This window comes from Phocoena sinus, chromosome 11 (assembly GCF_008692025.1).
Source record: "Phocoena sinus isolate mPhoSin1 chromosome 11, mPhoSin1.pri, whole genome shotgun sequence".
Classification (NCBI taxonomy): Eukaryota; Metazoa; Chordata; class Mammalia; order Artiodactyla; family Phocoenidae; genus Phocoena; species Phocoena sinus.
Window position 1 is genome coordinate 42,613,969 of NC_045773.1, and position 9,040 is coordinate 42,623,008.

Below are 9,040 nucleotides of genomic sequence, written 5' to 3' on the forward strand. Positions count from 1 at the left end.
TTTGTTGTTTATAGATTTTCTGATGATGCCCATTCTAACTGGTGTGAAGCGATACCTCATTGTACTTCTGATTTGCATTTCCCTAATAATTAGTGATGTTGAGCAACTTTTCATGTGCTTCCTGGCCATCTGTATGTCTTCTTTGCAGAAATGTCTATTTAGGTCTTCTGCCCATTTTTGGATTGGGTTGTTTGTTTCTTTAATATTGAGCTGCATGAGCTGTTTATATATTTTTGAGGTCAATTCTTTGTCCTTTGATTCATTTGCAAATATTTTCTCCCATTCTGAGGGTTGTCTTTTCATCTTGTTTGTAGTTTCCTATGCTGTGCAAAAACTTTTAAGTTTCATTAGGTCCCATTTATTTATATTTTTTATTTATTTTTTTTGCGGTACGCGGGCCTCTCACTGCTGTGCCCTCTCCCGTTGCAGAGCACAGGCTCCGGATGCGCAGGCTTAGCGGCCATGGCTCACAGGCCCAGCCGCTCCACGGCACGCGGGATCCTCCCCGACCGGGACACAAACCCGCGTCCCCTGCATCAGCAGGCGGACTCTCAACCACTGCGCCACCAGGGAAGCCCCAGGTCCCATTTATTTATTTTTGTTTTTATTTCCATTACTCTAGGTGGTGGATCAAAAAAAGATCTTGCTGTGATTTATGTCAAAGAGTGTTCTTCCTATGTTTTCCTCTAAGAGTTTTAGAGTGTCTGGTATTACATTTAGGTCTCTAACCCATTTTGAGTTTATTTTTGTGTATGGTGTTAGAGAGTGTTCTAATTTCATTCTTTCACATGTAGCTGTCCAGTTCTCCCAGCACCACTTATTGAAGAGACTGTCTTATCTCCACTGTATATCCTTGCCTCCTTTGTCATAGATTAGTTGACCATAGGTGCGTGGGTTTATCTCTGGGCTTTCTATCCTGTTCCACTGATGTATATTTCTGTTTTTGTGCCAGTCCAATATTGTCTTGATTACTGTAGCTTTGTAGTATAGTCTGAAGTCTGGGAGCCTGATTCCTCCAGCTCCGTTTTTTTTCCCTCAAGACCACTTTGGCTATTTGGGGTCTTTTGTGTCTCCATACAAATTTTAAGATATTTTGTTCTAGTTCTGTAAAAAATGCCATTGGTAATTTGATAGGGATTGCATTGAATCCATAGATTGCTTTGGGTGGTATAGTTATTTTCACAATATTGATTCTTCCAATCAAAGAACATGGTATATCTCTCCATGTGTTTGTATCATCTTTAATTTCTTTTATCAGTGTCTTATAGTTTTCTACATACAGGTCTTTTGTCTCCCCAGCTAGCTTTATTCCTAGATATTTTATTCTTTTTGTTGCAATGTTAAATGGGAGTGTTTCCTTAATTTCTCTTTCAGATATATCATCATTAGTGTATAGGAATGCAAGAGATTTCTGTGCATTAATTTTGTATCCTGCAACTTTACCAGATTCATTGATTAGCTCTAGTAGTTTACTAGTGGCATCTTTAGGATTCTCTATGTATAGTATCATATCATCTGAAAACAGTGACAGTTTTACTTCTTCTTTTCCAACTTGTATTCCTTTTATTTCTTTTTCTTCTCTGATTGCCATGGCTAGGACTTCCAAAACTATGTTGAATAATAGTGGTGAGAGTGGACATCCTTGTCTTGTTTTTGATCTTAGAGGAAATGCTTTCAGTTTTTCACCATTGAGAATGATGTTTGCTGTGGCTTTGTCATATATGGCCTTTATTATGTTGAGGTAGGTTCCCTCTATGCCCACTTCCTGGAGAGTTTTTTTTATCTAAATGGGTGTTGAATTTTGTCAAAAGCTTTTTCTGCATCTATTGAGATGATCATATGGTTTTTATTCTTCAGTTTGTTAACATGGTGTATCACACTGATTGATTTGAGTATATTGAAGAATCCTTGCATCCCTGGGATAAATCCCAGTTGATCATGGTGTATGATCCTTTTAATGTGTTGTTGGATTCTGTTTGCTAGTAGTTTGTTGAGGATTTTTGCATCTATATTCATCAGTGATATTGGTCTGTAATTTTCTTTTTTTGTAGTATCTTTGTCTGGTTCTGGTATCAGGGTGATGGTGGCCTCACAGAATGAATTTGGGAGTGTTCCTTACTCTGCAATTTTTGGGAAGAGTTTGAGAAGGATGGGTGTTAGCTATTCTCTAGATGTTTCCTAGAATTCACCAGTGAAGCCATCTGGTCCTGCACTTTTGTTTGTTGGAAGATTCTTAATCACAGTCTCAATTTCATTACCTGTGATTGGTCTGTTCATATTTTCTATTTCTTCCTGGTTCAGTCTTGGAAGGTTATACCTTTCTAAGAAGGTGTCCATTTCTTCCAGGTTGTCCATTTTATTGGCATAGAGTTGTGTGTAGTAGTCTCTTAGGATGCTTTGTATTTCTGCGGTGTCTGTTGTAAGTTCTCCTCTTTTGTTTCTAATTTTATTGATTTGAGTCCTCTCCCTCTTTTTCTTGATGAGTCTGGCTAATGGTTTATCAATTTTGTTTATCTTCTCAAAGAACCAGCTTTTAGTTTTATTGATCTTTGCTATTGTGTTCTTTGTTTCTATTTCATTTATTTCTGCTCTGATCTTTATGATTTCTTTCTTTCTGCTAACTTTGGGTTTTGTTTGTTCTTCTTTCTCTAGTTTCTTTAGGTGTAAGGTTAGATTGTTTATTTGAGATTTTCTTGTTTCTTGAGGTAGGCTTGTATAGCTATAAACTTCCCTCTTAGAACTGCTTTTGGGGCATCCCGTAGGTTTTGGATCATCGTGTTTTCATTGTCATTTGTCTCTAGGTAGTTTTTGATTTCCTCTTTGATTTCTTCAGTGATCTCTTGGTTATTTAGTAATGTATTGTTCAGCCTCCATGTGTTTGTGTTGTTTACGATTTTTTCCCTGTAATTCATTTCTAAACTCATAGCATTGTGGTCAGAAAAGATGCTTGATATGATTTAAATTTTCTTAAACTTACTGAGGCTTGATTTGTGACCCAAGATGTGATCTATCCTGGAGAATGTTCCGTGTGCACTTGAGAAGAAAGTGTAATCTGCTGTTTTTGGATGGAATGTCCTATAAATATCAATTAAATCTATCTGGTCTATTGTGCCATTTAAAGCTTGTGTTTCCTTATTTATTTGCATTTTGGATGATCTGTCCATTGGTGTATGTGAGGTGTTAAAGTCCCCCACTATAGTTGTGTTACTGTTGATTTCCTCTTTTAGAGTTGTTAGCAGTTGTCTTATGTATTGAGGTGCTCCTATGTTGGGTGCATATATATTTATAATTGTTATATCTTCTTCTTGGATTGATCCCTTGATCATTATGTAGTGTCCTTCCTTGTCTCTTATAACATTCTTTATTTGAAAGTCTATTTTATCTGATATGAGTACTGCTACTCCAGCTTTCTTTTGATTTCCATTTGCATGGAATATCTTTTTCCATCCCCTCACTTTCAGTCTGTATGTGTCCCCAGGTGTGAAGTGGGTCTCTTGGAGACAGCATATAGATGGGTCTTGTTTTTGTATCCATTCAGCAAACCTGTGTCTTTTGTTTGGAGCATTTAATCCGTTCACCTTTAAGGTAATTATCGATATGTATGTTCCTATGACCATTTTCTTAATTGTTTTGGGTTTGTTTTTGTAGGTCCTTTTCTTCTCTTGTGTTTCTCACTTAGAGAAGTTCCTTTAGCATTTGTTGTAAAGCTGGTTTGATGGTGCTGAATTCTCTTAGCTCTTGCTTGTGTGTAAAGCTTTTGATTTCTCCATCGAATCTGAATGAGATCCTTGCTGGGTACAGTAATCTTGGTTGTAGGTTCTTCCCTTTCATCACTTTAAGTATGTCATGCCACTCCCTTCTGGCTTGTAGAGTTTCTGCTGAGAAATCAGCTGTTAACCTTATGGGAGTTCCCTTGTATGTTATTTGTCATTTTTCCCTTGCTGCTTTCAATAATTTTTCTTTTTCTTTAATTTTTGCCAGTTTGATTACTATATGTCTCTGCATGTTTCTCCTTGGGTTTCTCCTGTATGGGACTCTCTGCGCTTCCTGGACTTAGATGGCCATTTCCTTTCCAATGTTAGGGACGTTTTCGAGTATAATCTCTTCAAATATTTTCTTGGGTCCTTTCTCTGTCTCTTCTTCTTCTGGGACCCCTATAATGCAAATGTTGTTGCATTTAATGTTGTCCCAGAGGTCTCTTAGGGTGTCGTCATTTCTTTTCATTCTTTTTTCTTTATTCTGTTCTGCAGCAGTGAATTCCACCATTCTGTCTTCCAGGTGACTTAGCTGTTCTTCTGCCTCAGTTATTCTGCTATTGATTCCTTCTAGGGTAGTTTTCATTTCAGTTATTGTACTGTTCACCTCTGTTTGTTTGTTCTTTAATTCTTCTAGATCTTTGTTAGACATTTCTTGCATCTTCTTGATCTTTGCCTCCATTCTTTTTCCGAGGTCCTGGATCATCTTCACTATCATTATTCTGAATTCTTTTTCTGGAAGGTTTCCTATCTCCATTTCCTTTAGTTGTTTTTCTGATTTTTTTTTCTTGTTCCTTCATCTGGTACATAGCCCTCTGCCTTTTCATCTTGTCTATCTTTCTGTGAATGTGGTTTTTGTTCCACAGGCTGTAGGATTGTAGTTCTTCTTGATTCTGCTGTCTGCCCTCTGGTGGATGAGGCTATCTAAGAGGCTTGTGCAGGTTCCCTGATGGGAGGGACTGGTGGTGGGTAGAGCTGACTGTTGCTCTGGTGGGCAGATCTCAGTAAAACTTTAATCTGCTTGACTGCTGATGGGTTGGGCTGGGTTCCCTCCCTGTTGGTTGTTTGGCCTGAGGCGACCCAACACTGGAGCCTACCTGGGCTCTTTGATGGGGCTAATGGAGGATTCAGGGAGGGCTCACTCCAAGGATTACTTCCCAGAACTTCTGCTGCCAGTGTCCTTGTCCCCATGGTGAGCCACAGCCACCACCTGCCTCTGCAGGACACCCTCTGACACTAGCAGGTAGTTCTGGTTCAGTTTTCCCTGGGGTCACTGCTCCTTCCCCTGAGTCCCGATGCGCACACTACTTTCTGTGTGCCCTTCAAGAGTTGAGTCTCTTTCCCCTAGTCCTGTCGAAGTCTTGCAATCAAAACCCACTAGCCTTCAAAGTCTGATTCTCTAGGAATTCCTCCTCCCGTTACCAGACTCCCAGGTTGGGAAGCCTGACGTGGGGCTCAGGATCTTCACTCCAGTGGGTTGACTTCTGTGGTATAAGTGTTCTCCAGTCTGTGAGTCACCCACCCAGCAGTTATGGGATTTGATTTTAGTGTGATTGTGCCCCTCCCACCGATTCATTGTGGCTTCTCCTTTGTCTTTGGATGTGGGGTATCTTTTTTGGTGAGTTCCAGTGTCTTCCTGTCGACGATTGTCTAGCAGCTAGTTGTGATTCTGGTGTTCTTTCAAGAAGGAATGAGAGCACGTCCTTCTACTCTGCGGTCTTGGTTCCTAATCCCTCAATTATCCTTAATATTGAATTTCAGTTTCATAGCATTGTGGTTAGAAAAGATAGTTCATATGATTTCAGTCTTCTTGGATTTTTGAAGACTTGTTTTGTGGCTTAACATTTGATCTATCATGGGAAATATTCTACGTGTGCTTAGAAGAATGGAAATTTTGCTACTTTTTAAAAAATTTATTTATATTATTTTATTTTAGCGGTACGCGGGCCTCTCACTGTTGTGGCCTCTCCCGTTGCGGAGCACAGGCTCCAGACACGCAGGCTCAGCAGCCATGTCTTACGGGCCCAGCCGCTCCTCAGCATGTGGGATATTCCCTGACCGGGGCACGAACCCGTGTACCCTGCATTGGTGGGTGGACTCTCAACCACTGCGCCACCAGGGAAGCCCTGGAAATTTTGCTACTTTTGAGTGGAATGTACTGCATGTGTCTGTTAGGTTCACTTGATATCAAGTGTGTATTCAAGTTCAGTGTTTGCTGATGGGTATTCTGTCTGATCTATACAGTGTTGAAAGTTGGGTATTGATGTTTCTTACCATTATTTTATTTCTGCACATTTTCGCCTTTCTGTGTGTTAATATTTTCTTTATATGTTTAGAACCTCCAATGCTGGATACTTACATATTTATAATTGTCATAATTTCTTGATGAGTTAATCCCTTTATCATTATATGATAACATTCGTTTTTTTGAGAAGTTTGACGTAAAGTCTTTTTTTCCTGATGATAGACTAGTAAGGCAAGTATCATTTGCATGGAATATCTTTTTTCCAGTCATTCAATTTTATCCTGTATATGGTCTTAAATTTAACATGAAGCTCTGGTTCACAGTATATAATTAATCTTTTTTTAATCCACAGCCACCCTCTGGATTTTAAAAATTGAAGTATAGTTGATTTACAATATTACATTAGTCTCGGAGTATAACATAAGGATTTAATATATTTATAGATGATGTTCCACTTAAAGTTATTACAAAATAATGGCTATATTTCCCTGTGTTGTACAGTAGATCCTTGTTTATTTTCTACATAGAGGTATTGTATTGACAAAAACAAACTACTATCTTTCTCACCCCCCTTCACTCTCCCCACTAGTAACCACTAATTTGTTGTCTGTGAGTCTATTGCTATTTTGTTATATACATTTCTTTCTTGTATTTCATAGATTCCACATATAAATGAGAACATAGTGTATTTGTCTTTCTCTAACTTATTTCACTAAGTATAATACATTCTAGGTCCATCCATGTTGTTGCATGTGTCAGAATTTGATTCTTTTTAATAGCTGAGTAATAGTTTATTGTGTATACATACAACATCTTCTTTATCCATTTCTGTTGATGGACATTTAGTTCGCTTCCGTATCTTGGCAATTGTAAATAATGCTGCTGTGAACGTTGGGGTGCATGTATCTTGTCAAATTGGTGTTTTCATTTCTTTCAACATATACCCAGCTGTGGAATTGTTCACTAATATGATAGTTCTACGTTTGTTTAGTTTTTTCAGGTCTCCATATTGTTTTCATAGTGGATGTACCAATTTACGGTCCTACTAACAGTGTACTCAGGATCCATTTTCTCCATATTCTCAATAATATTTGTTATTTGTAGCCATTTTGACAAGTGTGGTATGATGTCTCATTGTGGGTTTTTTTGGTCATTCAATAAAATTTTATTTACAAAATAAGTTGGGAGGCTGGATGTGATATGCAGGTTTAGTTTGCTAATGCCTGGTATAGATTAATTTGAGGAAAATTAAACCCTTTACAATATAAATTATTGCATCATGTTTTCAGGTTGATATTTAATGATCTGTACTAGATTAAAAAAATTTTCTTCCTGAAGGATATCTGAAGTCTCTGAGTCTGTTTCTGTTTTGTACATAAATACATTTGTAATATTTTTAAAAATATTTATTTATTTATTTTTGGTGGCATTGGGTCTTAGTTGTGGCATGCATGATCTTTCATTGTGGTGCACACAGGGTTGGTAGTTGTGTTGAGTGGGCTTAGTTGCCTCGTGGCATGTGGGATCTTAGTTCCCCGACCATGGATTGAACCTATGTCTCCTGCATTGGAAGGTGGATTCTTAACCACTGGATCACCAGGGAAGTCCCTGTAACATTTTTACAGGTTCCCAACATAAGTGATATCGTATGATATTTGTGATTCTCTGTCTGACTTACTTTACTTAGTATGATCATCTCTAGGTCCATCCATGTTGCTGCAAATGGCATTATTTCATTCTTTTTTTATGGCTGAGTAATATTCCATTATATATATGAACCACTTCTTGTTTATCTATTCATCTGTCAGTGATCAGTTTGGTTGCTTCCATATCGTGGGTAACATAAATAGTGCTGCAGTGAACTTGGGCTGCATATGTCTTTTTGATTTACGGTTTTCTCTGGATATATACTCAGGAGTGGAATCCTGGATCATATGGTAGCTCTACTTTTAGTTTTATAAAGAACCTCCACACTGTTCTCCATAGTAGCTGTTAGCGGTTTACATTCCCACCAACAGCAAGAGAGGGTTTTTTTACTCTAAGCCCTATCCAGCATTTATTGTTTGTAGGTGTTTTGAGGATAAGCATTCTGACTGGTGCAACTTGATACCTTCTTGTACTAATTAGCTATACTAATTAGTGATAATTTCATGTGCTTTTTTTTAAGTGTGAGTAAAATTTACATCTTGAAATTGGCTTCTTAAAACTCTGTCCTGCTTTGAAAAATTTTTCCATTAAGTAGCAAACATTTCTTGAGGACAGGTACCATTTACAGCATGACAGGCCTTATGAATACTAAGTGCTCATAAGCAGCGTTTTTTCTTTTTCTTTTTTAAAAAAAATTATTTGGGGGCTTCCCTGGTGGCGCAGTGGTTGAGAGTCCGCCTGCCGATGCAGACGACACGGGTTCGTGCCCCGGTCCGGGAGGATCCCACATGCCGTGGAGCGGCTGGGCCCATGAGCCATGGCCGCTGAGCCTGCGAGTCCGGAGCCTGTGCTCTGCAACGGGAGACGCCACAACAGTGAGAGGCCCGTATACCGCAAAAACAACAAAAAAATTATTTGGTTATGCTGGGACTTAGTTGCGGCAGACTGGCTCCTTAGTTGCGGATCCAGGGCTCCTTAGTTGCGGCTCATGGGCTCCTTAGTTGTGGCCCATGGGCTCTTAAGTTGTGGCAAGCAAACTCTTAGTTGAGGCATGCACGTGGGATCTAGTTACCCGACCAGGGATCGAACCTGGACCCTCTGCATTGCGACCTTGGTGTCTTAACCACTGTGCTACCAGGGAAGTCCCATAAGCACCAGTTTTAATGTAATTATTAACAGCAATGGCCACAAGGGGACAGGACCTCTTTAAGACCAACTCTAGTTACCCAGGCAACCAGAGTGTTACAGAAAGTCCACCTCCTGAGTTGGAAATTAGAGTGGAAGTTGCCCAAACATACACCCAAGGGCTTGTGTCTCATTACCCCTTCCCCCTTAAACTACAAACCATAAACAAATCCAAACCCGTGCCAAACTGCTATACTGAGAGGGCTGT